The sequence below is a fragment of the Diospyros lotus genome, chromosome 10, assembly GCF_014633365.1.
Source record: "Diospyros lotus cultivar Yz01 chromosome 10, ASM1463336v1, whole genome shotgun sequence".
In the NCBI taxonomy this organism is placed as follows: domain Eukaryota; kingdom Viridiplantae; phylum Streptophyta; class Magnoliopsida; order Ericales; family Ebenaceae; genus Diospyros; species Diospyros lotus.
Window position 1 is genome coordinate 11664339 of NC_068347.1, and position 8983 is coordinate 11673321.

Consider the following 8983-nt stretch of genomic DNA (forward strand, 5'->3'; position numbering starts at 1 on the left):
CTTCACCACCATCGCCACCCAGCTCACCACCTCCGCCTTGCTGCTGCCGAGCTTCTTCGTCGGCCATGGCGGCTGCTGCCATGGCCGATCTACCATCCATCTATCTCTCTCTCTCTCTCTCTCTCTCTCTCTCTCGCAATCTCTCACTCATTCGCTCGCTCTCCCTCTGCGATCTGTTGGCCATCCTCCCGAGCTTTCTCCTCTAAAATGCGTCGGCCATGGCAGCCTTTGCTGCTGGCCGAGCTTCTTCGCCGTTGGCCATGGCAGTTGTTGCCATGGCCGATGGCCATCATGCTCTCCCTCTCTCTCTCTCACGCTCGGACATAGCTCTCCCTCGGCCCTGCTCTCTCACATTTGAAATTTAATTTCAAATTTACAGCAACCTGGCTCCAGAGCGCGCCTAAATATATATGTATATATATTCATATATATACCTATAAATTACACACTAATCCCTCCAATTTACCATAATTCCACTTAAGGAATATAATAATCACACTTAGGGATTTTCTATAATTTCTCTTGGACCCTCCCAAGACTTTAAATTATACCACCAAGCTACACCAAAACTCGATTTATCAAAATTAATAACCGACCGCTACTCGGAAATACCGACCTTGTCCTTGTGCCTGCACAGGAGCTTTATTCGACCCGAAAATACTTAAGGATTGCCTTAATCTGAAAACCGAACCACCCCTAGGGTCCCCTCAGCTTCCAGGAGGTCCCCTCTGACTATTCGGTATTGGCACTCACTCGGGCTTATACATAATTTATTCCAAAAATTATTCCCGGTCGGACCGCTTCCAGCGTCATTAATCTCATCTCGAGACGCTCATCAATCTCTTGCCCTCTTCCCTGGACATCCAAGTCCCGAGGCACTCCTTGCCGCCAATTCGGCAATTTTTATTAATTAATTTCTCGAGATTGACCCATGGGTTTCCCGGACCACCCGAGGTCCTTTCAATTTAACCGAAATTTATTTATTTTCAACACCATGTAATACCGGGTATTACAAAATGGGATCTAGTTCGCTGACCATGGCCTAGGGCAAAGGTTAAGATGAATGCTCAGATAAGCCACAAACCATGGCATGTAGGCCAAGTTGAATAGGCCCCAGCTCGCAAACCATAGCCTTTTAACCCCAAATTAGGATTATTTCTTGCTTCTTAAATTAAATTTAATGAAAACCGAAAATAATAAGATTCGATAGCAACAATCGTAAGTTCAGTTCCATAACAAAATAACTTCAGCGTAAACAAAACATCAATCAAATATCATGCAAAGAAAAGATGTTGCTTATCGGAAATATGGTCTGAGATGCTCCGCGTTCCAAGCTCGTGGAAGACTAGCTTCGTTCATATCTGCTAAGTGATACGTTCCATTGCCTAGGTTTTCTTTGATAACATAAGGGCCTTCCCAATTCGGGCCTAGTGCCCCGTCGCTGGCCTTGCAAGCTCCAGGAAGAATAAGGCGCAACAGAATGCCACCTACATTAGGTAAAGCAACCTGGACTGACCCTGGCTGAACTTTCCCCTTGCCGTGGATCCTCGTGTTGTCGATTCCCTTCATGAATCTCATTATGATGATCCTCATAACGATTTATTCTCGTTCTTAGATTTGTGAGGCACGCTTCCGGTTCCTTTCCCTGAGGTCACCATTCTTCCTATCTCTTGGACAACGAGTTCGAGGAATGCGCATATCCAGCCCGCCATGATGTTCCTCTACCTTCCCTTTCATCTGGAAAGGGCCTTTCATCTCGAGGCTGCTGGACACCTTCGAGTGGTGCGACCTCTACTCGATTTTGGGTAACTTAGACTTGTGCTTGGGCCAACGTCCTAACTGCATCCGTGAGCTGCCTGACTGTATTCTCCAACGCCTCTTGACGTTGCTGCCAAGCCTGAACCACCTCTACCCCTGGAACAGGGGTCACAAACTGACAGGGAACCCACAAGGGGATTCCTGAGATTGTTCAAGTCAATAGGGGAACGAAAACAGTTGCAGTAGTCACGACTGTGCCCCATAAAAATGGAATTTTCGACGGCCGGCTAACATGATCTTCAAGTTGATTGGCCACCACTTCAAAGCTTCTAGTGTTTCTCCCTCTTGCCATTGACATCGATCAAAGGGCCTCTTCCTCTAACGCAAAAAATGTCAACTTTCAGAATTGGTCGACTGTGATTCGTTGGCCCGTGCTGATTGAATGACATGGAGGAGAGTAATGGCACAATCAATCAGACAGTACATAAGAATTTTTACGTGGTTCGACCATAATGATGCCTAGTCCACGACTGCTCTCTGATTATTTTGATAGAGTAACAGTATGTATTTTTCTTGTTGTTCCCCTTCACAATGGTTTTTTAACTCCCTATTTATAGTGTGAGGGTGTTTGCAATTTACATGAAATTCAAAATGGTGGGCCACATTGTGGGGGACAATGTGTCCTTATTATCTCCATAAAATCGGGAGTAAAAGCTCCGCACCATCTAGGGATTTGTTTACCACTGATAGGGACAGGTAGACATCATCTCCGGTTATTTTGCTTCGTAGTCTTTTTTGCGAGTTGACTGGGTCAGCCAGCGAGCTAGAGGCATTGCTAGGAGCTCGCTTGCTATCGCAATCTAAGCTCCTACTTTAGTATTGTGTGACCTCGTTGAGATGCTCTTCGGCCATAGGCCCATTGGGCTTCGAGTGGATGGGGCTCAATCATAAGACTATTCCCACCCCAAAGGAATTCGTACAATAGCCCAAGGCAGATCGAAAAATGCCCGCAATAGAGTGTGTATAGCCTATGACTACATCTGGATTTATCCAAAGAGCGAACCAAAAGTGAAGACTGCACTCCCTAAAATTATTCGGACGAACCTCACACACTTAAGTTATATAAAAAAAAAATAATAGTAATAAAGCTCCAGAGGATTGATTTGGGCATGCCATTTATGTCATTTAATAAAAAGAATGGGAAGACTCTTCGACAAAGTTATAGAAAAAGCCCAAAAAGGATTCGAGAGAATTCCACGACATAAGAGATCCCTTGGAGACCTCAACCGAACTTACCTTTTGGGAAAAAATGGAAAGACTCCGAAAATCACTTAAAATCATACCTTTGTAGGAATGTATTAACTTACCTAAAAAATTGATGCCTCAAGAGATAAAACAAATGATTGTAAAATACACAAATACTCTCCTATCAATTAGCTTTAATCTCTATACATAGGAGGTCACCCCACACAAAACACATTGCTTTCTTTTTTGACATCTAATTGATCCAACATTCTTTCTTATAGGTTGATAGAGAACTAAAAACTCTTTCATGACTATAAATTTATTATTATATCTCAGCAGCAATATATTTAATGACGAATATGGCATAAAAGTCCTTTTTGTACTATAGTGTAATACACTTTGCTATAGTAAAAACATAATTGTTATGATAAAAATATTTATTTTCAAATAAAATTCATTTATTATACATTATTTTCAGTTTAAAAACATTCTTATTGATTGACAATAAATACATATTATTTTGTAATATTTTATCCATTAATAAAATTATTTTAAAACTAAAAATAATGTGAAACAAATACACATTTTAAAAAATAAAATATATTTACTATACACTAACTATTGGTCTTAAAGCAATGATTAACATTACCCTTTATTTATTGAAAAGAGTTTGGGAACCCACACAAATAATATTTAATTAAATTTTAGTGAATTTTAACAATTTAATAGTTAATTTTTAGAATTTAATTTTTAATATTTATTAAACTAATTAAAAAATGACTAAATTTGTGAAGTGAATTCACCATGTGATATTACGAGGAAGCTAGGGCCAGAAGTATCACTTGCTAAACTCCCGTGAGTTCGGGATCTTTTGTTCTCTTGGGATAAACTCTGACAATCAAGTTAATATTAGAATTAGGAGAACGCGTAAGACAAATAGGATAACGAGAAAGGCATAAGAATTTATACTTACATTTTTTTGGAGAATTTAGAACTTATATAGCCTAATCAAAAATGACTTGAGTACAATTTTTCTCTTAATCTTACTTGGAATGTGGGCCCTAAGAACTATATGTGTGCATTTATGCATTTATTTAATTTTATATGATGTTGTAAAGCATAGTGTGGGTGTGTTTAATGTAAATAAGTGATTCTGTCACTTACTTCAATTCTTATTGATTCTGTTTGTTTTAAAATTATACTTACTGACTCTTATAACTCATTCTTAGTTTTACATTATTCTAGATAAGGGGAAAGCGAAGGTTGAGAGTGAGTGTAGTGAAGCTTGATCCTCGTGGAGTAGACTTGTGTACGAAGCAATTCCGATCGAAAAGATCTTTGGGAATATTTTGAGTATAGAGAAAAAATTGTCTCATTATGTTATATTGAACTTAGTTGAACCTCTTGAGAATTATGATGGAATAAGCGTATAGTGGTTGTATTAAATGAACTTATGATTTTATAATCTATTTAGCTTTTGCTGTGTGTAAAAAAAAAAAATTTAAGGAAAAATTTGGGTTGTTATAAATATCCTTCACGAAATTTATTAAATATTCATTAAATCGAGGATAAACGGGTCGTTACAATATTCCCTTTATGATCTAAGGACCATGAATTCCTTTAAAAAATCCTAAACTAAAGATTTTCGTCACATAATTTTAACACTTAAGAATAAAATCTCTACTAGGAAATTTATGGACTTGTTTATAAAAGAAAACGGAGAATATGAACGAAAATATGATATTTTTTTTATAATCAAGATTACATCATTAGTGCCACTCACATACATCTTATGTAATATAAATATAATATATGGACACTAACACTAATAATTCATGTTATGCACGTGCGAGTAAAAAGTAAAGCGTTTCAAATAAAGACTCATCGGGTGGTGATTGATCGTCATAGTCCAGTTTTCAACTTTTTAGAAAATTTAAATGAAGATGAGATCTTGTATAGTAGTAAAATTAAGTTAATTATAATTTAAAGGTTATGAAATAAAGAAGAATAGATATTAAATAAATAACATTTCAAATGAACATTTATTTAGTAATGATTAGACGTTGTCGGTTATTTAGTTTAAATTATAGAATTTAAATAACAATAAGATTTAGTCTAACAATAAAATAAATTTATTTTAAATTTTAAATTATCAATATTAAATGATATTTTTGAAATTCTTATTTTCCAGAGTTTCAAAAATAATAACATCAAATATCCTTCCAAATGAACAATAAATATAAAAAAAGGATTGTATTGTATTCTAATGTATTCTTATTATATTCATACTCTAAATTTCGAATTACGTATTTGCATTCATTTTGGTTAATGATTCTTTCGATTTGCTTTCTATAATATATTCTTTTTGTTATTTTGATGTGTCTTACGTTATGGGTCCAAAAAAATCAAGCCCATGAAAAATTCAAAAGCTTAGGAGCCTGCACAAAAATTCAAAAATAAGGCCCAAAAAGAAGCTCAAAAAGGGCTTGGGAGATTTTCCCAAGATAACCGATCTCTCGGAGACCCTCACCCAAACTTACCTTTTGGGGGTAGAATGGGAAGACTTTTCAACAGGCTTCGAAGACCCTTAAAATCATATCCCAACGGGAACATATCAACTTACTTTTAAAATTGATATTTTGAACTCTTTGGGAGTGTTTAAGTGGTCGACCACATGAGTTTTAATTACTGGATATCTCAGAGTTGTGTGTCCAAATTCTAGGCAATGCGATAGGTATCGCTTAACTACGCAAAGGGCCACGGGCACGGCTCTTTGACCCGGACTTACCTTGATCTGGCCTGACAATCTAGTTTGGGTCAGTCCTTAGGTTATTGGGAGACAACGCTCGCACCAAAGGCGCCGCTAGGTCAAACTCCTCGATTCCTACTTAAAAAAAAAAAAAAAAAACTAATATCTTGAAAGTTGGAACAAATAATTTTGAAAGATGTTAACACTCTTCCATTTATTAGTTTTAATCTCTATAAATTGGAGGTAACTCCTCACTCTCCATGTAAAAAATACTACACAAAACACATTATTTTCTTTTCTGATTTTCAATAAATCTGACCTTCTTTCTTATAGATTGGCAGAGGACCGAAGACTTTCTTATCATGATAAATTTATTGTTATTTAATGGCGAATATGGCATAAAACCCTTTTTGTACTATAGTGTAATATACTTTGCTATAGTACAAACATAATTATTATGATAAAAAGGATTTTAAAGAGTAACAAACACATGTACACTTAATTAAATGAGGTTTATAAAAAATAATAAAAATAGGTGATAATTGTTATTTATTTATTATTATTATCATTACCATTTTATTTATGGGCAATGTTAATTTTTTCCTGGTTAAGATTTATTTTCAAATAAAATTCATTTATTATACATTATTTTCAGTTTAAGAACATTCTTATCGATTGACGATAAATACATATTATTTTGTAACATTTTATCAATCGATAAACTTGTTTTAAAACTAAAAATAATGTGAGACAAATACACATTTTTAAAAATAAAATATATTTACTGCACATTAACTATTACTCTTAAAGTAATGATTAACATTACCCTTTATTTATTAAAAAAGAGCATGAAACCCACCCAAATAATATCTAGTAAATTTTAACAATTTAATAGTTAATTTTTATAATTTAATATTAAATATTTATTAAACTAATTAAAAAATAACTAAATTTGTGAAGTGAATTGACCATATGATATTACAAGGAAGCTAGGGCCCAATGCACTACCTGCTAAACTCTTACCAATTTGGAATCTTTTATTCTCTTGGGATATATTTAAGTTAGAGTGGGTTTAATTATGCATATTTATTATAAAAAAAATGTAATTATTATATATATTTTTTATGAAAGTAATTAAATATTTTTAATTTTTTTATATAAAAAATGTGTATGATACAAGTATTTAAATATTTTTTTCATAAAAATTATTTTATAAAGAGGTAGGATAATTTTTATTTTTTAGATAATTTTAAATAATACAACCAAACACATCCTTAATATCTAGAATTAGGAGAACGAGACAAAGAAATTAGGAATCTTATATAGGATGTGACTTTAGGGTATGACCCGGACGTGCTGTCGGACCCATACAGCTGAGCCATTTTGAGGGGGGTCGGGTGGTATGTGCTGCCACGTGGGGGGTTTAGAAATTCTTTCATGTTAGTCTCCTAAGACTAGTCCACATGTCATCATTTCCAAATAAATATTTTTAAATTAATTCACCTTAAAATTGGTGGATGAATGTTTTTAAAAATCTTCATCGTTATCTAACTGTTTAATTATTTATTCTTTTTGGCATTCCGTGTTGAATCTGAGGGAATGGAATCCAGCAAGATTCAGGCAATTGCAAGGTGGAGGCCACCAAAGCAAAAAGACATAGCTTTTTGGTAAAAGTCATGCATAATAATAATAATAATAGTAATAATAGTAATAAAGTGTCCCCACAAACATGACACAACGTTAGACACAAAAAAATAATAGCCAAAATATTGGATATTTGAATTATTCTAATGTCTTAGATGATAAAATTATTACTGAAAGATAATATTAATTGGAAGACACTAATAAGTCTATAAAATAAGTTGTCCACATGAAGACAAAGTCATGGTGCATTTTGTCGTCTCTCCGGAAGTGTTGTTCACACGATGTGAAGATGGGGTTTAGGGGAAAGATAATTATTTTTTGAAAATTCATTTCAAATGTGTATAAACTATGATTGTATTTGGATTTATCTAAAGAACAAACCAAAAAGAAAAGTCGCTCTCTTTAAAATTATTTGAACGAACCTTAGACATCTAAGTTATTAAAATAATAATAATTATAATAACAATAAAGCTCAAAAAAATTAATTTGGGCATGCCATTTACGTTAATCAATAAAAAGAATGGAAAGACTCTTCGACAAAGTTGTAGAAAAAGCCCAAAAAAGGCTCGAGACCTCGATCGAACTTACCTTCCGGGGTAAAATGGAGAGACTCTTCGACAGACTCCAAAGACCCCTTAAAATCATACCTCTGTAGGAACGTATTAACTTACCTAAAAAGTTAATGCCTCAAGAGATGGAACAAATGATTTCAAAATACGCAAATACTCTTTCATCAATCAACTTTAATTAATCTCTATACATAGGAGGTGACCTCACACAAAACATATTACTTTCTTTTCTGAAATCCAATAGATCTAACCTTATTTCTTATAAGTCGGCTAGAATTGAAAATTCTCTTATAATTATAAATTTATTATTATATCTTAGCAACAATATATTTAATAGCAAGTATGGTATAAAAGTCCTTTTTGTGCTATAGTAAAATATATTTTGCTACAGTTCAAACATAATTGTAATGATAAAAAGATTTTATAAGAGTACCAAATACATGTACACTTAATTAAAGTTGACAACAAAAATGAGGTTTATAAAAAAAAAAAAAAGGAGATAATTGTTACCAATTTATTATTATTGTTATCATTTTATTTATGGGTAATGCTAATTTTTTTTCCTAGTTAAGATTTATTTTCAAATAAAATTCATTTATTCTACATTATTTTCAGTTTAAAAACATTTTTACTGATTGACAATAAATACATATTATTTTGTAATATTTTATCAATTAATAAACTTATTTTAAAACTAAAAATAATGTGAAACAAATACACATTTTAAAAAATAAAATATATTTACTACACATTAACTATTGGTCTTAAAGCAATGATTAACATTACCCTTTATTTATTGAAAAGAGTTTGGGAACCCACACAAATAGTATTTAATAAATTTTAGTGAATTTTAACAATTTAATAGTTAACTTTTAGAATTTAATATTTAATATTTATTAAACTAATTAAAAAATGACTAAATTTGTGAAGTGAATTCACCATGTGATTACGAGTAAGCTAGGGCCTGAAGCATCACTTGCCAAAGTCCTACGTGTAATACTCTAAGAACTCAAAGAAG